General features: G+C 34.0%; 1 pseudogene; it reads left to right on the top strand.

The window, feature by feature from the left end:
- Positions 1-226: 226 nt before the first annotated feature.
- Positions 227-26,826, top strand: part of LOC149252353 (putative UPF0481 protein At3g02645) — a 57,703-nt pseudogene continuing 31,103 nt past the window's right edge.

The raw sequence follows: 26,826 nt of genomic DNA on the forward strand, positions 1-26,826 counted from the left end.
GAAGAGAGGGAAAAAAGATATGAGGAAAAAATTGCAGGAGGCAGAGGAAGCTTATATTCATGAAACCAACCCGAACATCCGAAGAATTATAGACCACTTAGAGGAAGATGCTATGCAGGAACTCTATGAACCTGAAATGGAAGATTGAGAGCGTTTTCTCCCTGACCCGGGGCACACAAGTGGGAGAATGTCCTTATACAAACAGTCATTACATGTCTATTGGGGCATGGAGAGATTATTAGCCAAGACCATGGAACAAGTGGCCATGGAAATGGTGGAGCTGGCTCAAGGAATGCCCACACTCAAAAGGGAGCTGAAGAATATCCAAGTAACTCTTCTCATGCAGGATAGAAAGATGGACAAGCTGATGCAGATGTTTAAAGCAAGTGGAATGGAGGTCAAGGTAGAAAGCGAGGCCAAGCCAGATGCAATGAAACAGTAGAATATGCAGATGCTGATAGGAGGTTTTTCTACACTTCTTTTTGTCTTTTTGAAATATTAGATGGTACTGCTTCGAGTTAAGAACAGTTTGTTTGTAGTAAGAATAGAGGGGTTTTTAGCATGGTTAGATCGACTGGTCATATACTTTTTTTGGATGGTTGTTAAAAACTTTCGATGGTCACCCGGTTTCCCTTCTGGGCGGGTGGAGACATGCCTATGTATGTAATATCTCTTTTTAAGTAATAGAATTTCGCCTCAGTTTACAAAAAAAAAAAATCTTTATAAAATATTCATAATTATATTTTCATTGTGATTATCAGTTGTTAATATTACAATTCTATACAAATGACATATCGTGAAATTATTTCATCTTTACTCTAGGAGCCATAAATAAATTATCTTGATATCTATATAAAATAATATAATTTTTTTAACAAGTTTAAAGAGATAAAGAAATTTAAATATTGTATTATATAACTTAAATAAAATGTTTAAATAAAATTTTCAATGCCCAAAGTAAAAAATAATTATAATAAAATAATCGATTGTTAGATGATCCAAAAATAAAATATTATCATAGGTTATAAAGTTGGAATAACATAATTATTAATTTAAGATATTAAATTAATAACTATTATTCTAGAATGTTAAAATATTTAATGGAGACATTTAGAATTAGTATATTGTTGTAACAAGATATGACTCTCCAAATGTGTCGTATCTTAGGCTCTATTTTAGGACATTAGTTAGCTAGTTGTTTTGAAGAGAATTTATTGTAAATGGACACTTGTTATTTAATAAGTGATCCATAATTAGAGGTAGTTCAGACATTGAGCTTATAAATAGCTCAATGCAAGAGTGTTTTTTTTGTTCAGGTGTAAACTCTTGCAAAATCAAATATGTAATTGTTTTTTTTTATTAATAAAATTACGTGTCTGAGGACACTCCTGCCATTATTGTGGTATCAGAGCTCCAGTAATACTACAGTTGATGTGAGGAGGAGATTCCATCTCTACAAGTTTTTGGAAAACTCCATTGAATTGTTCAACGATTGATTGGCATGAAATTTGTCAAGTTTTTGTTCAAAAGAGAAGAAATTTTATTATTTTATTGATTTTAGATTTTGAAATCTGAAAATCAATTTTTTTAATTATTATCAAAATCGTCGTGTCTTGAATTTCTATTATTTTCTCGGCTTCAACTTCTGCCAAACCTCTGCCAAGTCTTTTGTCATTTTTTGGGCCTCAATATTTCCTACACAAGCAACTTCCAGCTTCTGTGAAAATTCAAGTAGCCTCGCATTTCCATCTAGTTTTTCCCTGTGTGCAAGCCCACGTGTCGATGCAGAAATAGAAGCAATGCTGTTCGTGCTAGTTTCACCTCTCTTTTTGAGTATGCAGTAATGCCAAGTCACGGTGCCATGAGCAGCCTCTGCTATTGGATTTCTTTTACTGCTATTGTACAATTGTTATGGAGACATCCCTCCTTCACTTTGAAAACTCAACTCCCTATAATTTCTGCGTTTGAATGGAAATAAACTCACCAACTGAATTCCATGAGAGCTTATGAATTTGAGTAGCCTTAAGATAATAGATCTGTCAAAAAACGATTTGTGTGGTACCATTCCCACTTCTGGGTCGTTTTCGAAATTCACCAAGAAGAGTTTTGAGAACAATCCACAACTTAACGAGCCAGAGCTGATGGGGTCAGAGGTCTTTAATTTGGGCTACAACGGATAAATATGAATGCAAACTTTCTTTCTGCCATTTGCGTTTGACATCCATCCCGGCACTCGAATTGGCAAGGTGTGCTAATTGGCATTGGAACGAATGTTCTGCGCAATCACCTTTCTCTACAAATTTCTCTTCTCCTCTGTCAGATTCTTCTCAGTATTAGCTATCTGCCCTACAAATTGTACTTTATTTTCAATTTCTTTAAATGTTTCTTGCAAATGGTGATACTGCATTTAATGAAATAATACTATTGGCACTTTGTATTGGGAGAATTCAACGTAGCTAGATTTCTTATTATTGTCAACGTAGTGAAAAATTCCATCAACGCAGGTAGATTTCTTATTACTGTCAATGTAGTGAAAAATTCCATCAGTGTAGCCAGATTTCTTATCACTGTCAACGTAGTGAAAAATTCCATCAGCGCAGCCAGATTTCTTATCATTGTCAACACAGTGAAAAATTCCATCAGCGTAGCCAGATTTTTTATCACTGTCAATGCAGAGAAAAATTCCATCTGCGCAACCATATTTCTTATCACTGTCAACGCAGAGAAAAATTCACCAGCTCAGCCATAAAGGGTTTTGTCAGCACTTAAGGGGTTGATTTAGTTCATTTTTCTTATATTAATCAAAAGATGTGGAATGGTTGCAATTGAAATGGCTCTCTAAATCAGTCCTAAAAGAAATCTGAAATCACCTTTGGAACGCAGTGTTCTATTGTTTCACCCATGGGGTTACAGTGACTAGTTTTTTTTGTTAATGGCGAGATAAGAATTTTTTTTTTTTTTGAAGGAGAGATAAAGTTTTTTTTGGAGTAATAAGGTGATTCTATCTGTAATTTTTTTATTTATTAGAGAGATACGAGTAATATTGTAACTCAAAGTAATTTTTTACTTTGAGGGGGGTAACAATTTTTTTACCAAGTTTTGCAAGAGCATCATTGTAACAGTCAAATTTTGAAAGTTACCTTGTAAATATTTGAGAAATTGACTAGAGCCAAGTGCGAAGCTCAGTCATTTTTCTCCCGCTTCAACGACTATACGAGGGTCAAGGCGAAGCCCCGATAGAATGTTTTTTTTTGCGTAGTGTGTTATGTGTTGTGTTGCCCATCTTGATATTTTTTTCTTCTAAGTTTGATTCTTGGTGCGAAGCTTCAATGCTACAATGTTAAATTTGATCAATTTGTTTTCTGATTCCAACAAATTTGAAGGTACAAAATCCTATAAAACATGGAAACACCTCATCAAAAGCACTTTCATTTATAATGAATTATGGCAGGGTATATGTGATGGTGATATTAAGCCAAATACACCCACAGATGCAGTTGCACTAGCAAAATGGGAAGTTAAGAATGCCAAAGCATTAGCTTTCATTAAATCTTCTGTCAATGATGAAATGTATGTCCATATAGAAAATGCTACAGATGCATGGTTTGCTTTGAGAATTTTTAAAGACCTCTTTGATACTCAACCTGAATCAAAGAAAGTTGATCTACAAATAAAATTATTGCAGCAAAAATTGACTGAAGCAGGTGATGTTCTTGAATATATCTTAAGACTTAAGAATATTAGGCAGGAAATCGTTAATGCTAGTTTTCCAGCAATAGATGATAGCTTTATGGTCACAATTTTAATTGCTGGCTTCCTTCTTCCTACACGCATTTTTTGGAGACTCTACAATTAACTGGGAAATTAGAGAAACTAAAGTTTGATGAGCTCTGCGAAACGTTGACCCAACATGATAAAACCTTTGGGAAGAAGAAGAATGTTGGTGAAGATGTTTTTTCCACAAAGGGGAGCACTAGTAAATCATCAGCTGAGAGTTCTTAAGGCAGAGATAGAGGGAATTTCAATCAGAATCAAACAACACATAATGTACAAAGTCGAGGTCGAAGCCAAAGCAGAGGAAACAACTTTAATAGAGGCCACGGTTTAGGAAGGGATAATTTTCAAGGTAGAGGACAATCTCAAAATAGATGTCAAAGCAGAGGTAGAGGACAATCTTTAGGAAGAGGAGAGACTTAAGTCAAATTGCGTGTTGAAGATGTAAGAAAGTTGGCCATTATGTTGAAGATTGTTGAACTTCTCTTAATAAAATTCCCAAGTTTGATCAGCACTCAACTCAATTTTCAAATGATCAAGACGATGATAAATCAGAATATGTTTTTACTTCCTTGCTGGCATTACAACTTTCATCCATCTTAGAAGTGATTATGAAGATGCATGGATCTTGGATTCAGGGGCAACTCAGCACATGACCCATCAACGTGATTTTTTTTGGAATCTTCAAGATTGCCAACTTAATTCCATTTTTCTTGCAGATGATACAAAACATACTCCTTATGGAAAAGGAGCAGTTAAAGTTTTTCACCCTGGCATTGGAGAAAAAATGATTTCCAATGTATGGTATGTACCAACTTCTAAGAAAAATTTTCTCTCTTTAGTCACGATTTGACAAGCAAGACTTCAGGTGATTGTGGAAGATGGTTTAGTCAAGATTAATTCAGTCAAACAGAGCTTCAAAACTGTCATGATAGGTTATCAAGATGGAAAACTATTACAGATGAAAGGGAGAGTTATTCCAAGGCATTCTGATTTTGCAGGGGCAGTGACTACAGGTATTTCACCTGTAAGACTATGCCATGTAAGATATGGACATTTAAATTTTGAGAGTCTTTCTCAATTGTAGAAACAAGGGACGGTTAAGGGACTGCCAAATTTCAAAAAGGAAAATGCAAAATGTGAAGCTTGCATTTATGGAAAACAAAGTCGAGAAAGTTTTCCAACAAGTTCATGGCATGCAAACAGGTGGCTACAACTAGTTCATAGTGATGTTTGTGGACCACTACAAACTTCCTTTGGTGGTTGAAAATATTTCTTACTATTCATTGATGATTTTAGCAAAATGACTTTGGTTTACTTTCTGAAGAACAAGTCAGCAGCATTTGAGAAGTTTAAAATTTTTTACCAACTTGTTGAAAATGAGGTCAAAGAAAAGATAGGTACTCTCAGGATAGATAATGGGGGAGAATTCACTTCAAATGAATTCAAAACTTATTGCACTGAAAATGGCATAAGACGACATCTTACTAATGGTTACACTCCACAGCAAAATGGAGTAGTCGAAAGAATGAATCGCACCTTGTTATGAAGGGCGAGATCCATGTTAACTTTCAAGAGGTTAAGTCTAGCATATTGGGCAGAATCAATACATGCAACTTCCTACTGAACAAATAGATCTCCAACTGCCTCTTTAGATGAAATCACACCTTATGAAGCTAGGTTTGGTTTCAAACCTTGAGTTGAACATCTTCGAGTTTTTGGTTTAGTATGATATGCCTTAGTTATGAAAGAAAAATGAACTAAGCTTGACTCAAGAAATTTAAAATGCACAATGATTGGCTATTCTGATGAGAAGAAAGGGTGCCGTCTTTTGACCAATGGAAAATTTATTCTGAGCAGGGATGTAATCTTTGATGAAATAGAAAGTAAGAGCACTAAAAAAAATTGAAAGTCTTATTCAAAAGTTAGAAACTAAGGGCAGTAAAAGAAAAGGAAAAATGCAAAGTCAACCAACTTCACCAAATTGGTATGAGCTTGATTTTCCTTCCTCTGAAGATGAGTCATCCAATCCATCTACTTCAACAACATCATCTGGGTCTTCTAGCAGTTCATCCGCATCTCCAAGTAGCAACAATTCTTCTGACAGTGATTCTCCAACCTCTTCACCTGAATGAAGAACATCCGTTTATACTAATCCTCTTTACAATGATGGAGACTTTTCAGCATCGCAAACAAGTGGCACCAACTACCAAAATGGGTAGTTCAACTTTTGAAAGATGTAAATCCTGATGAGCAGAATGAAACAAGCACAAGAAGGGCACATAGAACTGAAGGCAATTTTTCCTTGTTAGCAAATGATTTTATTGAACCTTCCACATACAATGAAGCAGTAAAACATAAAGAATGGCAACTGACTATGGTTGAAGAATATTAAGCAGTAATTGGTAACAACACTTGGAAACTTGTTGATTGTCCATAAAATGTTAAACCCATATGATGCAAATGGGTTTATAGAATTAAGTATAATCAAAAGGGAGAACTTGAAAAGTATAAAGAACGACTTGTCGCAAAAGGTTTTGCGTAGCAGGAAGGCGTTGATTATGAGGAAAGTTTTGCTTCTATGGCTAAATGGAACACCATCCGATTAACTTTTGCATTGGCCACTCAAAAAGGATGGAAAGTTCATCAAATGGATGTGAAAAGTGCTTTTCGCAATGGGGATTTATAGGAGGAAGTGTATATTACACAACCACCAGGTTTTGAAATTGAAGGATAAGATCATAAACTCTACAAATTGATCAAGGCTTTATATGGATTAAAACAAGCTCCTCGAGCTTGGTATGCAAAGATGGATGAATACCTTAAGAAAGTTGGTTTTCAACAAAGTGAATCTAATGATACTTTGTATGTGTGACAATAGGGAAAATATTTGGTAATTATTGTTATGTATGTAGATGATTTGATCATTACTGGCAACCATGATGATCATATCGCACATGTGAAAAAGGACTTACATGCAAGTTTTAAGGTGACAGATTTGGGATTACTTCACTACTATCTTGGAGTTGAAGTCTTCCAACGTCCACATCATATTTTCATTTCTCAAAGTAAGTATGAAACATTGGTTCTTCAGCGATTTGGCATGCAGGATTGCAAGCCCGTTCTTACCCCCATGGAGCAAAACTTGAAAATTTCAAAATTTGAAGGGGGCGAAGGTGGATAGTATGACTTACAGACAGTTGATTGGTAGCTCGATTTATTTGACAAATACTCACCCTGATCTATCTTATGCAGGTAGAATTCTTTCACGTTTTATGTAAGAACTATGAGACAACCACTGGCATGCAACCAAAAGAGTTCTTCGATATATCCAAGGAACAAAAGATTTTGGTCTTCTTTACACAACGACTAAAGACTTTGTACTTGGTGGATATTCAAATGAGGACTTTGCTGGAAGTATTGATGATCAAGCATCAACATCAGGTTATTTAATGAACATGGGGTTAGCAACAATATCTTGGAGTTGTAAGAAACAAGCTACAGTGGCCACTTCTTCTGTAGAAGTAGAGTACATTTCAGCATGGGAAGTAGCATGTGAAATTGTTTGGTTGCACAGAATTTTGCACGACTTGGGAATTTCTCAAGAAGAAGCTACATCATTATTCATTGATAGCCAGTCAGCCATCAAACTTACCAACAACCCAGTTTTTCATTCAAAGACAAAGCATGTGGACACCAAGTATCATCATATCAGATCTCTCATTACCAAAGATGTCCTCAAGCTAGCTTATTGTCCTTTCGAAGATCAGATCTCTGACATTTTCACGAAACCACTTGGTAGAATAAAATTTACTAAGTTCAGGGATGAACTTGGTATCTATTGTAATGTATCTTTGGATCATGGGGGGAATGTTAGATGATCCAAAAATAAAATATTATCATAGGTTATAAGGTTGGAATAAAATAATTATTAATTTAAGATATTAAATTAATAATTATTATTCTAGAATGTTTAAATATTTAATGGATACATGTAGGATTAGTATATTGTTGTAACAAGATATGACTCTCCAAATGTGTCATATCTTAGGCTCTATTTTAGGAGATTAGTTAGCTAGTTGTTTTGAATAACATTTATTGTAAATAGACACTTGTTATTTAATAAATGATCCATAATTAGAGGTAGTTAGGACATTAAACTTATAAATAGTTCATTGCAAGAGTGTTTTGTTGTTTAGGTGTAAACTCTTGAAAAATAAAATATGTAAATTTTTTTATTTTTATTGTTATTATTATTATTATTATTATTATTTATTTTCTAATTAATAAAATTACGTGTCTAAGGACACTTATGCCGTTATTGATTTACTTTCTAATAAGAGAGAAGTGAATTTCATTCAATTTTTAATAGAAAATCCATGTAACATTAATTTTTTAATAATAACGAAAATATTCAATAAGAACTATAAATAAAATATTTCAATTTGTGAGATTTAAAAATATATACATGTGTTTAAAATATATCAATAACATAAAAACATATTAATATGAACAAACTAGATTATAAATAAAATATTTTTGTCATATTGAATCAAAGATTTTAGGTTTATTCTTTTCTAAAGTATATACTTTTAGTCATTTTTTTCTAAAATCTAATCCAAGTTAGAATTACAAAATTTTAAGTTATAAAGTCTGTACAATCCAAGTTTGCAAGATAGTTTCAAGATATTGTCTTTTTTTTAAACACAAAAAATACAATTCAGACAATAAAAAATTACACATAAATTTCATCTTAACCACAAATGGTTAAATTATCAAATGTATATAAAAATTAAATCTCTTGAATTACAAACAATTTTCCAAATTTTATTATTAAAAATATTATGCATAAATTTGATTTTTCCTAAATACATAGTAAATCCATAATTAAAATAAATTTATAATAATTTAATAAATAGCAACAATTTATCTCTTTCATTCCAAAACCTGAACGAAAGTTTTCTCTCTTTCATTCCAAGGTTCCAATAAAAGTTCTCCCTTTCATTCCAAAGTTTCAATAAAATTTATCTGTTTAATCCGAAACATCCCATATATGAATAATATTAAACCTACTAGGCATAAAATAATGAAACTCTAATCATCAAATAACCAAACGATCAAACTCCAAGCATCATATTCCAAACCCAACCGAACTGTGACGACTATCCTCTATTCATATGCCAAAGTCCATTTTCAAAAAACCTTCCTTTTCAAAAGCGTCCTATCCTTTGATCTAATCCACTACCCCCTTTTCAAAAGTGAAGTTCTACTAATATGTCCCACCATAGGACAAAATGCTAAATTCCACCCTATGCTTTGTGTTCTAAACATAAGCCAGACGTAGTTTTATAAAAGGCACTCTCAAAAGTAAAAAAATATAATACTCTGAAATAGTTTATTGGATTATTACTGGCCGAAGAACCGTGTCACATTGCGAAAAACCAAGCCCGGAATCCCTTGACTAGATCAATAAAATAACAATTTTTATAACATTGAAATGGGTCTTGGTAATGAACCAAGTATCAAAAGTTTATATTTCAAAAAGTTTTGATAAGTTTTTCCTATTTAAGATAGAATTGAAATTAATAAAATATGTTAATAACAAAAAACAACATTTCAAAAATTTTATGGTTATTATTGAAAAATGTTTTTAAGATTATTATTATTTATTCATATTACTATTATTATCAAACAAATATTATTATTTAACAATTATTTTATATTACATATTTTAAAATTAAATTACAATAAATTAAATTAAATTTAATATTAAATAATAATTAATATTTATTATATATATATATATATATATATATATATATATAAAGTTTTATGATATATCAATCATATTAATATTTTTAACCTCGTTGTACTAATTATAACTATGAAATGAATCCTTGTAATGAACCACGTATAAAAAAATTATATTATTTTTTTAAATTTTTTTTCATATTTAATATAAAATTGAAATTAATAGAATATATCAATAACAAAAATAACATTTAAATATTAGTTATAAATAACATATTTTAATACTAAATATAAAATTAATTAATTGTATATTTTTTAGTAACATAAAATATAATAAATATTTTTTCCTAAAAAATCATAACTTTCTATTAAAGTATAGAAGTGTGGGACTACTTGTAAATGGATTCCAAACACCAAAATTCTATAAGTATGTAACACCCCTCCCTTGTGTGTCAAACTATTGTAAACCTAAGCTTAGGAAATCTAGGTATGATGTGTAATATGAAAAGAAAATGCATTAATAGATAATTAATAAGTTGATCACTTGGAAGAGAGAGACACCGCGAGATGAGATGCTTGCCAAATCCCATTGAAGAATGGGATAGGCTAAATGTTTCATGATAAAGCTTCTAGATGTGATTCTAGATAAGTTGGATGGATTGGAGATAAATATCCATCAATAAAAACATAAAAGCTTTAGGGAAAAAAAGGCAAGCTTTTATGAAGAAAAGCCTGGCGGGAGATAAAGGGGAGATTTTCTGAAAACGACCTGGGCAATTGGATGAAAGATTCACCTAAAAGAGGGACACCGCTAAAGGAAACTATATAATGAGAGAGGGTATGGAATACCCATTGCATAGATTAATTGGAGGCAGTTGATCCATGGCAAGAACTTAGACTCGGGGAGAATCAAAGGTGATTCTTGGTTGGGTGGTGGTGCTCCGCTCTCCAAGCGTTGTTCCTCTTTTCAATCTAGTCAGAGACACTTGTGTGGGAAGTCCTATATGATGTTTTCTTCCCTCTCTGTTTCACATTCATTTAGCTTATGAAAGAAATTGCATGAGTTTCCTAGTTACGAGAATGATTGAAGGAATTACGTGTGACTATTATACATGAGTAGATTTATTGTGTTCATGGCATTTATGAGATAATGTTATATGGATTCATGTGATAATGATGGCACATAAATATAATTCTAATATGATCAAAATATGTGTATCTTATGCAGTCTTGGTGCTAACCTATCTTTTCTTAAGATAATGAGTAACTAGGCCTGAGCTGCTAAGTAAACTTGTTAACTGTGATTAAGGCTCAACTAGATAAATTATGGTGTAGATTATTTATGTTATGCATCCAATGTTGCCCCTTTGATTAATTGTGCATAATCCTTAAGACACAAATGTTAACCTTACCTGAAATTGTGGTAGTAAGATTATTGATTGTGTATGATGAATGGTTCTAGTGTGACTCAGAGTATTTGATATATTCATTATGCATCCTTAGATGAACTGCTTCCATTAAGGTTCGTGTTATATTATTCATGCATATTCCATTTTGGCTATTAATGCATATTGTATAGGTTATATTTCAATGATACTATTACTATGGCAATTTGACTATGACCATGACATGGCCAAGCTTCTCACGGTGAATGGATAACGTTGTCTTTAGTAATGTTGGTATTAAATCCTTTCATGATTACTTCTTCCCTTGTAATATATGCATGGGAAGAAATGATGGTATTAACTTGTAGGAGGTAATTATGTATGAATTTATGTGGCAACTATTTCATCTTAACTTAATTCAAGTTAACCTTAGTAAAGAAACACCACATATTGATTTTAAACACTGCATCTAGGAGGCATGTGCTTGTAAAAATGTGGTTTCGAAAGAGGTAGGTTACGCCTATAATGAGGAATTAACTATACTTGTGTCGATGGTTGAATCTTAACTGTAAACAAGGAAAAGCAAATGCCAGAATGGGAGCCTAGTATCTAAATTTTAGGGTAGGCTCAGGAGGTACGTTACAAATGGTATCAGAGCATAGGTTCAAACACTAAGGCCTATGGACCAATCCACCTCCATACTGGAAGCCATGTCATATACATGTGAAAGTGATTCTCACAATTGAATTATAAGATTAATAATAGCTATATTTTATTGAGGAGTGAGAGCTCCTAAATTGCTAGTTATCTGTCAGATAACTAATTGCATAAAAGGATTGTTAAAAAACAAAAATATTTTATCGAATGGAGCAGATGGTAGAAGTAATAACATAGGCATATTTTATTTCACTCAATATAAAATATTATTATATTAAATTGTTTAAGGTTGATTGTCGAAAAATCAGTGTTTTCTATGCAATCAAAATAAAACATATGCACAATTCTTATTGCATAAAGAAGAATTATCTATGTCCATACTTGAGTTATGCTTCATAGTGTGAATACTCTAGAGCGGATAATATTTACATCATTAATTCTGTTCATATACAGTTAGTTAAAGTAGTGTATGTGAGGACTCTTATGCGAGAAACATAAATCATTGTTTACAACCTCGTAGAATAACGAAGGCCTGAGAGTAAATTTCTAGATTATGTCTCAATGGGTCAGAAAATATGTCATTGTTCAAAACAATGGGTCAATTTTAAAGGAGTGGTGAAAAAATTCAACCAAATCCACCTGAAATTAAAGTCGAGGAAATATGCAATGACTTCTCAAAATTGAAGGGGAATCAAAATGTTGCTACCAAGAATATGATACTAATGAAATCTCTTGGAAGTGTGAAAAAAAAATCTGGAAATAATCCCAACAGTGGAAGAGAATAATTAGAAGGGTTTAATCGATTTGTGTTAGAACTAAGCTAACCTAATAAAAACAATACAAAACATGTCCTATCTCGATGTGAGAAATGTAATTTCTGCAATCTTGTAGAAGGACACTTTGCATCAATCTTTAGATCGATAAGAATTTGAAGTGATAACGACGGGAGTGGACTTAGAATCAAATGCAGTTTCATTAACGCATTGATTAGATTTGGAAAAAGGCACCTAGCCCTGGCCAAATAATTAAAATGTTGGTGGATTGGATAGTGACATTGTAATCCAAATACCTCAGTAACCCTACGCATGGTCCAATAGGACATGGTTATGCTCAAACATAGTTATGACCGTAGATTCCAAAAGAAAAAATCACCTTCCTCTTCGTCTATCATGGAAGGCTAGCCTTATCACAAACATGAAATCTGTTATTTGACTTCATAAAGGAATGCTAGATAAGGTTCATACAATTACCCATATGGATTTGGGATATGGTCTCAAGTTTCAAAAACATTTGGGAGAGCTCAACCTCATCCAATGATCTAGAGAGGTACGAAATTATTCGATCCCAAAAGCCGACTCTCTGCTCACGGATCTAGAAATGTTATCCATGGATGTGCTGGTAAAAGCAGTTATGTAACACCGTGATGTTTCTAAATAAATATGTTGATAGGATGAGGATCTAGATTAACGGAATAAGACTGGTCTATAATCACTCTCTAACTGCCATGGCCATACAAGCCTTTCCACTATAGAGGCGGTGGCTTCTATTGTTATTTTCTTAGGACAAAGGGAAGGAAAAATCCGCAGGATATCGAGTCATGCCAACAACCAAATTGAGAAAATACTACTGTTTCTTTTAAATGATGCATTTTGGGTTGTTTTACCATGGATTTCGATGAATCAAGGAAAAGTTGTAGCACGACTCTTTCCTTTGATCGAGAGTGAATGCATATCCACCGATTGGAGGCATTGGTTTCGATAATGATTATCCTCATGGGTGGGATAGATTTATCCTTAGATTACATGACACTCAACTATATCCATGTGATAAACACATATAAAAAAAATGGAAGGAGGAATGTTGTCTTCAACCGAGTCCTCTATGCGTAGATGCTATGCATGAAGAAGAAGGCCAACTCGATTGTTTGTAGATAGCATGAGTAAGTATTTCTGCTTGAACTAGCTTGATATAGATAAAGTATGGATAGTATGGACATCAATCACTACTGATAATGGGTATTATGAGTGGAACTTAAGGGTGTAGCCTTGTTTTTGCCACAACTACCACCATGCTGTTCTTGTCCTCCTAGCAAAGGAACTTGTAGTAGCTTAAGGGGTGAATGTAGCCCTATAGGCAGCAGATTAGGTGGGAAAATGTTCATAGAGGCACTGAAGCCAAAATCTTGCGATGATTTTTTGAGAGGATGGGTTCGTGAACCTAGGCATCGAAAGCCCTCTTGTCAAGCAATGATGTCCAGTGATGGCTCACGATCAGGAGATGGAGCTTTGGCATAGTGCGGTCTACCCCTTCACCTGGATCTGCATGCCTACCTCGCAGTTAGGAAGTGTTGATGCCTTGAAACTCACTGCATCAACATCGGGGAAAACCGCCCAGTTCGGACTTGAAGGTAGCTCCCTTTTAGATTGGTGTGGTGGCTTCGACTGGATATAATGGGACCAGTTTCCCAATGGTTTGTAAATAGGGTGGATAAGAGGTTGATTATCTATTATCTAGTGATAATGATGGAGGATTTATTCTAAAATGCAAGATTATAAACAACTAATCTATCCCGGGAAATTTCCACTTTAGTGTAACTTTTGATGATCTTTATCTACAAATAGGCATATAGATGACTCCATTGATAAACAAAGATATTTATTCATATGATAATTACTTTGTTCAAGTAGTTGAACAAAGTAATCATTAAAACATTATTGCACTATTCTTCATATATCATTGACATAAATATGATTGAAAGAATAACATTACTTAAACATTTAATAGTGAAAAGTATAAGGACTGTTGTCAAAACACATACATATATCCAACGATAGCAAGATTGAATAAATGTTGATTCATATAAAAGAATGGAGCAAAGAAACAGATAATAGTACCATATGTAATTTGGATCCCTTCCGATATCAATCGCATTCAGATTCTGCCTTCTAACTTAGAAATACTCTCATAAAAAGCAGTAGTGCATATCCCGTCAAAGCATCCTTCATTAAAATTCAGAATATAGGCCCAGTCCTCATAAAAAAATATATATCAGAAGCAAAATAGTGTGACTTCTGATCCCAGTTTAATACAAAAATTGATGACCCTTTCTAAAAACATGAAAGGGTCTATAAATACTATCTACCCTAACTGATAATGAAATAAAAAAGCTATTAGGTGGTATAACCAAATCATGAAAATCTCCTTGAAATAGGCCTATTTGCAATCGGTAGAATGATTCACTGTTTCAGCCGATCATCCCTTGGTTTGAGCTGGCAGATAGCAAGCATTGGTTGCAATTCTAGAGGGTGACTCAGATGAGAATGCAGTTGGGCCGAATACGTAGCATCATGAATTTCAGGAATCATATAACCATAAGGTGTCCCAAGTTAAACTTTGGATGCCTATTATTAATCTCTCCTTTTGTTCTAAATCCTATTTGCATGATTGTTCCAATGCTTTAGTTGATGGCATTTTTTTTGGAGTACACTGTGAAATCAAATTAGACAGATAAAGAGTATCATTAATTAACATAATCAAATTACCTGTTGCTGATCTACATCTTGAAGTTTCCATTTTTGCTTTCATCAATTGTAACTGCCATTCTAGGAAACAAATTTCCTTGTTCAGTTCTAAAAGTCTAGGCAGATTTGCAGGTTGCCCTTCACTGGTTTCTTGCCAGGCAAGAAAGTTTGTTAATGTCTCATCGGCCTGTTCCAAATTTTGCCTTGCATCAACTAATTTGTCAATTATTGATAAAGCAATTTCACAGAGGGGCTCGGCAAGGGAGATATTATGACATAGTAAATTTAACTGTTTAATTAACGCCTTATTGATCTAGAGAGCTTTGGACCTGAACTCTGCCGGTTGAGGAAAAATTTTGAACCTTTCTATCTATTGTGATAGTTGAGGGATTTTCTCATCTTTTGTTTTACTCATTTGTTCATTCATTATCTTCAGCTTGGCTAATGCTGTGGATAATTCCTTTTGTTTCTGCACTGCGCTTTGGTCTATCCACTGCTTCTCCTTAAGCAATTGCTTTTTTACTTGGTTGTTTACTTACTGCTGTGTTGCTAACTGTTGTTCTAATTGGTCTATCCTCTGTTGTTTTTTGGATACCTGTGCCTCCAATGAAACAATTGTTTGATCTTTTTCTTTTAGTAAATTGCTAACCTCTGATGCTTTATCCATAGTAGCTACCGAATAGGCTCCAGCATATTGAGAGAGTTTTATGAGGTCTTCAGAAGGATTGAATTCTTCTTTCCATACCACGCTAGCCATCTCTGTTTATGCAGGTAAAAGGGGAGATTGACCAAGCCTTCTCTTTTTCCTTTGTATTTTTACTACAGCCCTATGCTTAGGGCTGTAAAAGACATCTAAAGGTGGTATGTCTTCTATATGCAAAAAAATTTCATCCGATGGATCCTTAGGAATTATTTCTACATATTTTCTTATGGGTAGGTCACTGGTTCCTTCAATTGGAACCATACTTGTTGCTGTGTTGTGACCAATTGTCACTTCAGGTGTGCTGAAACCCTGTGAACTCTCAGGATTGCTTATAATGGAATCGAACTATTTCCATTCTTTAAGGAGCTTGGGATCAATCTGTGTATCTGTATCCATGTGTTCACTTCCTTTTCCCTATTCTTTCTCCTAAGCTGGCTCTTTTCCTTTCTTAGGAATTTTTCGCATAGCCAGAGATTTGTCAACAGTTTACTATTCAGGCTCACTTGACTGGATTGCTGGGGTGGTGACTAATAAGTCTAGAGGTAGAGTTTGCCAACTCTGTTCTCTAAACCTATTAAAAACTTCCAGCCCTTCATCTTGATACCTAATCTTGGCTAATGTTTTTACCTGAAACAATGATTCTGCTGAGGAAAATAGGTCATCAAAGTCATCCTTCTCATGATCAAACTTTGCAAGTTTGGCCTGCTCAAGAACATTATAGACAACTTTTCTTGGATCATATTGTTTGTTGGGAATTGTTGCAAGATTGAGCATTTTTATTTTCTCTGTTTCCTTCTCTGCATGTTTGTAATAATGGAGAGTGTAAACACCACATCTCAAAGGAAATGAAGGCCATACCTGCTTCTTAGAATTTTTAAGGGTTTTGGATGACCCTTCTGTTGTTATCTGATAGGCAAATTCCCAAGCTAATAGCTTATCGGGCACATATAAGGGAAGAACATGGGGTTTTTTAAGGCTACCAAAAAGCCTTATATAGGTGAATTTGTCTTCTCTAAATCAATTTCCTACTGCAGTCAAATAGATCCCTACTTCCTTGGAAATCCTGGGGGCAGGCTTATAAAAAATGGCATATTAGATAGGCAACATAAAACCATTACAAATTTTGTACAAATGATCTTTGTAGTGAGCTTTCCATAATATTTGATGATAAATGTGGATTGGCTTAGGGTATTTGGGATTCCATCTCCATCTGAATATCAAATATTCAGAATTAAAATAGAGAGTATCCATAATATAAGCACTATAATAAAAAGGGGGAATGGTCCTAGTAGTTTTGCGTGAATTTGATATAAATTCAAGAATTTTTGTGGCTAATTTGTTGGATAAGATATTTGCCCAATCCATCACATAATTATTGACCACTGCTTCCATTAAAGGGACCATTTCAATAGTGAATTTAGCAAAGTCATTTATCCCCCACATTCTACACATCATAGCCCCGACATAACAGTAAGGAGAAGCTAATGATTCTACAGAGTACTTACCTGATTATTCGTGTTTGTGCTTCACAAGATTCTGTCTCCACTGCTTAATCGGGGCTGATTCTGTCTCATTTTCATGTGCAAATTTTTCAAAGAAGGCTTTGTTGTACCTCTTTTCAAGCTCAGGCAAGTGATACATTTTCGTTAGATCTTCATGTTGAAACAAGCAAAAAATCCTCCCGTCAACTGTGCAAAATGTTCTGTTTGAAACTGGAATTTCTTCTACCACCCATCTCACTACGTCAATGTATGGAAGAATTTTTTCTCGCGCTGCTATTCTGTGAAAATATGAACAAGCTAAATCTTTGAGGGATGCTTTCGATTTGCTAGTTGAGTCAGTCGTGGCTTCTTCTGATATTTCCTTGGGCTCCTCTGCTTCAATTAAATTTCAAATGCTCTCCCAACTAGTATTTCCAAGGCCGAGGCATGTAGTGTTTGAGATTAACCCTTTTTTGCTTGGCCATGGGTCCTTGGCTTGCTCCACTATTGCTGTAGGAGCCACTGCTGCTGTGGATTTCTTTGATCTCTTTCCCATTTGTTTCAAATTCATATTTCAGCAGAGTTCTGCACAAGCGATGAGAAGAATGTGATATAGAGAAATGCTGCTATAGACTAATATGAAATAATTATGTCGATCAGTAGGTGATAATGGATTATAGTTAAATTGCTACGGATAAAATCTAAAGGAAAATCTTCCCTTTACTACTTCATTGATTAGCCGTTTAACCTGTCAATCATGGTAAAGAAGGTTTTAAATGCCCATCATGTCGTTTATATGCGAAATGATTCATTGAAGCGTGCCTTAGATTTCTTTGACGGATAATCAGAAGTAAATCGCAATCGACGATTGGTAATGTGAAATGGAAGGCTTTAATATTTGTCTTAGACATCTTCCGATCACCAAAAGGTGATACAATGCATACAAGCCTTTTAAATATGTTCTTGATATATGCGCCTTATTAATGCATCGCAATCGAGGAATGGATTCGGGCTTTATTTCCGTGCCACCGTGATTTCACCGATCATCGATTGCAATATGCCTTATTGCATCGGAGAATTCGAGTGTGCCTTTCAATCATGTGTTGACCGTTATTTCCGATTGAAAATGGCGATACGTTTTATCGCATCAGAGAAATTAAAGGGGTTCTATTACATCATGCTTTGTCATTTGACTTCCATGATATCTGATTGCGATATGCTTTTCAAATTGGAGAGAATGAATGTATCTTTGTGCATGATTCCTTTGTTATTGCGATCGCTTTATCGCAATAACGAAGAATTTTATAATTTTTTAAAGACCCGCTTTATTTTTATTCAAAAATAGTTCATTTACCTTAAGTCTTTTGATAAAGGTTTTTCTTATGATGGGTTAATACAAATTTATTCACACATCTAAGTTTTATTTTAAAAGCGACCCATTTCATATTATGATTTTATATATAAAAAAATTGAAATGGGGGGTTGTTATACAATACAACAATTGGCGATTCACTGGGAGAAATAGTTATCTCTGAAAAATTAATTAAAATACTTAAACTTTCTTAATCTGGAAAGCTTAGATGATAGAGAAAATCTAATATAACTAGATAATCATAGATTCTGAAAGTAATGTTAACTATTTCTGCTATTTCCTTCTCTTGTTAAAATTAAATACATTCTAAGTTTTCAATTAGCCTTAATTGGTTGATAATGATAAAACAAAAGACATTTCCAACTTAGTTTTTATAATGACTCCTTTGTCATAGGTAGAGCCTCTGTTGCCAGCAAATGTCTATAGTCTCAACAGGGTTACCTTTTAACCATTTGACCAATCATTATTCCATCCATTTCAAAGTATGATTAAAAAAAATGAATCCAAAAGATATGTTTCCATATTTTTGTATGAACTCTTTCTTTTTTCCTTATTTTGTAAGATAAAAAGCCATTGTCCTGGTTTGGTGGCCAGTTGTTGACAATGCCATTCACTGGTTGTAATTTAACTGAACAAGTTTGCCCGTGATGAGACCCGTTGTCTTATAATTATAAGCCATTACCCTGTTTTGGTATGTAGTGTTGGTAATGTCAGTTGACCTATTCCCCTATGATCATGGTAAGCAGGCTTGTAATAAGACCTCTTATCTTTTATATCAAATATATTTTAGAATTACACTCTGAGTAATTATAAACTTTGATGGATGGGATGAACAATTTTCTCCTTAAGAGAATATGGATGACAAGGTGAGAGTTGAGGATGTTAAGATTGAATCAGTCTCTGTTTTGTATTGATAACCAATTTCAGGCTACTAAAACTTTAAAATGATTTACAGTATTTCCAAGTTTTGAGAAGATTTCACAAAAATAAAATGGGATTTTCAGAATCTAATTATACCTAATTTCCTAGAAATTTCTTTTTATTTTAAGGCTTCCATTTCTTAAAAGTAAATATCAAAACTATTTTCCTTTGAGTAACTTTTTCAATATAGCAAAGACCAATGGGAGGCTTTTTACAACTTTATTTTCCTAGGATTTTAAACAAAATAAGCTATGCACACAAATTCTGCTGAAAATTGAATATTTACAAAGGGAGAAGGGGTTACCTTCTTAATTCAAGAATTTTTTCAAGATAAGGCCGTTAATAGGAAGAGAATCTCTCTTTCCTGATAGATCTTGCAATATGAATGTAGAAGGGCCTATCTTCTCGTTGATTTGGAATGGTCCAAGCCACATTTTCTAGAACTTAGTATGTTTTCCTTTATCCTCATGGGCTTTGTTCCATTTCAAAACTAGATCACCAACTTGTAATTGTTTTGAACTGGTTGAAGTTGCATTGAAAGATGACTTAATAATTTGCTGATGTTTTGTATGTATAATTCTGGCTTTTTCTCTTTCATCTTCTAGTTTCAAGATTTGATCATGTCTTAGTTGAATAGAAGATGAGCGACTTTCTTCAATAAACTACACTAAAGCTAGTGATGAAAGTACTAAGTTTGCTGGTATGACAACTTCTTTTCCATATACTAGGTTAAATGGAGAAGTGCCTATGGAGGCCTTCTGTGTTATTCTGTCAACCCATAGTGAAAATATCAAAGATTTGGACCAGTTTTTATGATTCTGCTCGATAGTTCTCTTAATAATTTCGATAAGATTTTTATTGGTGGATTCTGCTAAACCATTACCCTGAGGGTAGTAGTTCACAAAATACTTCAATTTAAATCCCCTTTTGATATAAAACTCAAATATGGAATTTCCAAAGAAATAAGATGCATTATCAAAATTAAGAGCTTTTGGGACACCAAACCTGGTAATAATGAACTGATCTATGAATTTGATAATTGCTTCAGAGTTTGTTGTCTTCAAAGGAATTACTTCAACCCACTTAGTAAAGTAATCGGTAGCTGTAAGGATATACCTACGCTGTTTGGATGAATGTGGAGTGATTTCCCCAGTGATGTCCAATCCCCATTGTTCAAAAGGTTGTTCAATGTTGACTGGTTGCAAAGGGAAAGCTGGCTTCCTTTGTCTTCCGCTAGTGGTTTGACAACTTTTGCATTTCCTTACATATTCATGAGAACCTCTGAACAAGGTGGGCCAATAATATCCAGCATGAATGATTTTGTGAGATGTTGTATCAGCTCCAAAATTTCCTCCCGCTGGCCCATAATGTAGCTCCTACAAGATCTTTTGTGCTTCAGGTTTTTCTAAGCATCTTAACAAGATTGAATCATAATTTCGTTTAAATAATACATCATCTACAATTATAAAGTTTTTTCTTTCAATATTATGGCATGTTTGTTTTTATAGGAAAGATTAGAAGGAGCATATCCATTTTTCAAATAGAAAATCAGATCTGCGTATTGAGATTTAGGATTAGTGATAGTTATCTAATTGATTTCTTCAGTATCTTTTGTACCTTCAGGTTCTTGAATATTGGATGCTCCTGCTAACAACCTGCAAAAACCTTGGCCTTTGACAATCTTTGCTGGTTTTATTTCCAAGTCATATTCTTATAATGCTGTGATCCAGTTTGCTCTCTTTTCTCCTAATTCCCTTTGAACTAGTAATTGTCTTACTACCGAAAAAGGAACTATAAATTTTGTGTGAGATTTTAAGAGAAAGGGTTTGTAATATTTAATGGCTTTGTATACGACAAAGGATTGTTTTTCAATTTCAGAGTAATTAAGCTCAGCACCTTGAAGGTTTGAGCTATAAAATGTTATTGGTGCTTTCGAGTTTTGATCATTAATTTGTGTCAACATTGCTACATAAGATGAATCAGATGCAAGGGTATATAGCATGAAATAATTTGAAAAATTAGGAGTGCTCAAAGTAGGGGCATTTATGATTGATTGTTTGATGGAATCAAATGCCTCTCTTTTTGCATGGCCCCATTTAAACACCAAATTTTTTTGATCATGGTTTGTAATGGCAAAACAATCTCGGAAAAATCTGGAACAAATCTTTTTACAAAGTTAATTTGACCTAAAAATTACTGCATGGGTTCTTTATTATGAGGGAATGGAATATCATAAATCTCTTTGATTCTATTTGGATCAATATAAATACCATCCTTTGAAACAATGAAGCCCAATAGCTTTCCTTGATTAAGAGCAAAAAATGACTTTTTGGATTGAGTGAGATACCATACCTTCTGCAACGTTCAAAGATTTGTTTCAAATCATGAAAATGATTTGATCTCTTCTTGGAAAATATAGTAATATCATCTAAATAAAAAACTACTGACTTATTGATCAATCCTTTGAATGTTATGTCCATCGCTCTTTGGAATGTAGCTCCAGCGTTAATTAATCCGAAAGGCATTTTTTGGTAGGCATAAGTTCCCCACTTGGTTCTAAAGGTAGTCTTAAGTCTGTCATCAGGATGGACCAAAATTTGGTTATACCCTGAAAAACCATCTAAAAAGGACATTAACTCATAACTAGCTATTGAATGGAGTGTCTGCTCCATGGTAGGTAAAGGGAAGTTATCCTTTTGGCTTGCTTTGTTAAGATTTTTGAAATCAATACAAATTCTAATATCGCCATTTTTCTTCCTTACTGGCACCATATTGGACACCAAGTTTGAATGTCTAACAAGAAAAATTATCTTAACTTTCAAGAGTTTGTTTAATTCAGCTTTTATTTGACTCTCTAAGTTAGGATGAATCTTCCTTAATTTCTGTTGCAATGGTTTTTGTTCAGAAAGCATTGGAATAATATGTTGAATGGATGTATCATATGTTTTCAAATCATCATATTTCCAAGCAAAGACATTTTTACATCTATGCAATAATTTAATTAATGCAATTCTTTCTTCTGAAGAAATTCCTAATCCCAGATTGATGTTTTGAGGATTATGCTCAGTACCAAGGTTTATCAATTCAAATCTCAAAGTAGAACTCTGGAGTTTTGAATTAGTAACCTGGTTAAACCTGTCTTTAATGTCATAAAGATCTTCAAGCTTGACCATTGGTTTAGGTATAGTGTTTTCTTCTTGCTTTTCCTTCATTTGAAGGTCATGATCACCTTCATCAATAATTTGGTCATCATAGGATTTGTCAGAAGTTAAGAAATTTATAATGTCTTCATCATGGTTGAACACTCGCCAATTAGTGACATTATCAAGAATTGATGGTATAAAAGTTAACTCTACTGAAAATCTGTCTGGGCTGTAATCTTTAGATAGAAGGAGCTTGGAAGCAACATTAGCTAGTAAATCTGCTGCTGCATTCTGGAACCTAGGGATGGGAGAAATATTGAATGCTAAAAATTGCGATATAAGGTCCTGCACCAAGGATTTATAGTGTTTAAGGGGACTAGAAAGGCAATGAATTGTATTTTTAACTTGTTTTATAACAATTTTTGAATCACCAAACACTTTCAAATATTGAACTTCAAGACCAATTGCGTTGTAGAGTCCTTGAATCAAGGCTTCATATTCAGTTGTATTGTTTGTGGATTCAAATTCTAACCTGCATGATAACATGGTCTTTTCCCCCTCAGGACTAACTAAAATACATCCTACTCTTGCACCTTCACTGGATTTAGACCCATCAAAATATAATGCCCAAAACAAAGATTTATCTACAGTTCTATTTACAGTTTCCTCGGCAATTTTAACACATCTTGATGTATCTTTTTGCGAAAAAATTTCAATTTGAGATGTGAAATTATTAACTGAGAAAGGTGATGGTTGAGCGGTAAAATTGCCAAAGAATGATTCAGATGAGTAATTCCCCAAAATGTCGTTATTGAATGCTATTGGTTGATTTTCTTGTTCAAATTTAGTAATAGTATGGGTCATGTGTTTCTCCTAATCGATCTTGATCTAATTTGGATTTCCTTTATAAGTTAACCACATATGAGACCAATCGGTGGAAATATAACCATGAAGTTTCTCAGACCAGTCTCTACTCAAAATCAAGCCATAGAATTCGGGTATATCAGCGATTAAAATATCAATTCTTTGAACCACTCTTGGGTCAGCTGTTAACCTAATAGTAACTGAGTTGATTTCTCCTAAAACCTAGACCTTAGTTCTATCCAACTGCACAATATGAATTGCAGATTTTTGGGGTTCAATGTTCAGTTTAGAACAAACTGAAGCTGGCATTATATTAGAGGAAGCCCCTGAGTCAATCAAACAGTTATGTAGATTTATATTATAGATCCTATAGGTTAAGATAAAAGGAGGAGTATGGGAATTGGATCTATCCCCAATTAAAACAGCATCAGTAGCTTCTACTCTACCAGGAGGTGGTTTACCTATGTCATTAGTAGCTTTGGACAATACAACATTGGGAAGAGGAGAAGAAGGTACAACATCTAACTCCTTAAGCAACAATTTTTGTTGATTTTTGAGTTTACTAAGCTCAAACATAGTGATATTTGCCTTTGTTTTCTTCATGTCTTCAATAATATTGTAGTCCATAGAATCTGTAACTACTAATGTCTTAGATGTTGGAAGTGGATTTGAAGTTGATGGCTGATTTTGGGATGATATTGTTGTAGACTTCTTTGTGGGAACCTTTTCTTTGGTAGTAGTGGTACCCGCACTCCTTTTCTTCTGAGTTATTTGGATAGGTTCAGGAGTACCCTTACTTCTGGTAGTTACAGGGAAAGCTTCCTGCTCATTTTCTGTATCAGAATTAAGAAAAATAAAGTCCCACATCCCATGACATTATACAGTCTCCTCTTCTTCAGGTTCTTCGAATGAAAAAACTGCTTCTTCTTCTTCTTCCTCTTCAGGATTTGAGTTTGCATTATATATAGTATTTGGTGGTTTTGATTCAGGTTTCTTAAAGTTTCTAAATGGTCTTTTTGTTGAAGTCTCAGCTACTTGCTTCTTGATTTCTACCATTTCATTTGACATAGTCTTGAGAACCTTTTGGAGAACTTCCATATCATATGGATCTTTAAGAATTTTCTTCTTTGAATCATCTTTGTAAGAAACTTTTATGGATTTTCTATCTTCAAGAGCGGCCTTCTTCTCTAAAGCAAGAATTCATTTCTCTACAGCAAGTGCCTCTTTCATGTTTTGAGCTAGAGTTGGTTCTGTAGCTCTATCTGTAAAAATAGCTATATTTGAGGATAAGGCTGTTATATACCATTCACTTTTGATTTGCTCACTCAGTTTAGAGGCAGTTGGAATCTTATTCAAGAGTTTATTAAACCTTGAGTTGAACTCCTTTATAGGTTCTTTAGATTCTATCCTAAGATTCGAGAGATCATTGATTAATGTTGCTAGAGATCTATCATCACCATATTTAGTCAAGAAATGTTCTTGAAAAATGTTCCAACTTGTAATGGATCATGAGGGCAAGGAAAAATACCAAGACCCAGCTGATCCTTGTAAAGTGTAAGGGAAAATCCTAACAACAACATCTTCCTCTGTCACTCCTTTTAAGTTAACTGCCAACATGAAATTGTTAATATGCTCATTGGCTTGTATTCTTGCATGTGGATTAAATTTCGGCAACCATTTTTCAGGATGTGCTGGCAATGGATGTAATAGTGCAGGCATCATGACCGAACCAAGATTATTCCATGGATCTGAGCCATTGTAGAACTAATAGTAGATGATATTGCCGATTAATTTCCAGATGTTTGGGAAGGAGATGATATTGAGGTTTGAGTAGGTTGGGATGTTGAAGTTCTCGATCCCTGTTGAACAACAATGTGTAATGGAGGAGTGGATGGCTGACTTCACACTAGAGAATATGAAATGGAGGATAATGATGAGAAAGTCTCACTATTAGATCCTTCAATTATTTTTCTCACCCGTTTCCCTTTCGGTAAAGGCAACTCAGTAAGTTCAATACCAAGCTTTCCGCTCTGAAGTCTGGTGAGGTGATGAGGTGGAATGAATTGCGAAGTCTGGCTGCCTTGAGATACCTCAGATTTTTGTGGTGATATCAAAAATCCTTGAAGTTTATGGATAAGAGACTATACTTCAGGAGATTCAGAGCTTAATATGTCTGAGATAGGTTGTGGTTGAGCAGTGGTAGTTGACTCCTCTTCTTCTCGTTTGAAGACTGGAGTTCCAACATGCAAAGGAGAGGTCGGAGGTGAAGTGGAGGGAGATTTACTCTCAGAATGGGTTGTAGGTTTGGGTTGGCTCACCATTCACAGTTCAAGCCCTCCTTCTAGCGCCAAAAATGTTGATGCCTCAAAAATCACTGCATCAACATCGGGGAAAACCACCCGGTCTGGACCTCAAAGGCAGTTCCTTTTCTGTTTGCTATGGTGACTCCAACTGGATATAATGGGACCGGTTTCCCAATGGTTTGTAAATAGGGTGGATAAGTGGTTGATAATCTATTATCTAATGATAATGAGGGAGGATTTATTCTAAAATTCAAGATTATAAACAACTAATCTATCCTGGGAAATTTCCCCTTTAGTGTAACTTTTGATGATCTTTATCTACAAATAGCCATATAGATGACTCCATTGATAAACAAATATATTTATTCATATGATAATTATTTTGTTAGAGTAGTTGAACAAAGTAATCATTAAAACATTATTGCACTATTCTTCATATATCATTGACATAAATATCATTGAAAGAATAACATTCCTTAAACATTCGATAGTGAAAATTATAAGGACTGCTGTCAAAACACATACATATATCCAACGATAGCAAGATTGAATAAATGATGATTCATATAAAATAATGGAGAAAAGACACAGATAATAGTACCATATGTAATTTGGATCCCTCCCGATATCAATCACATTCAGATTCTGCCTTCTAACTTAGAAATACTCTCGAAAAAAGTAGTAGTGCATATCCCGTCAAAGCATCCTTCATTAAAATTCAGAATATAGGCCCAATATTCATAAAAACATATATATCAGAGGCACAATAATGTGGCTTCCGATCCTAGTTTAATAAAAAAATTGAGGACCCTTTCTAAAGACATGAAAGGGTCTATAAATACTATCTAAGCTAACTGATTATGAAATAAAAGAGCTATTAGGTGGTATAACCAAATCATGAGAATCTCCTTGAAATAGGCCTGTTTGCACTCGATAGAATGACTCATTGTT

This window comes from Pinus tabuliformis, chromosome 7 (genome assembly GCF_031772625.1).
Source record: "Pinus tabuliformis cultivar Carrire ecotype Pingquan chromosome 7, CPIR1, whole genome shotgun sequence".
NCBI classification, from domain to species: domain Eukaryota; kingdom Viridiplantae; phylum Streptophyta; class Pinopsida; order Pinales; family Pinaceae; genus Pinus; species Pinus tabuliformis.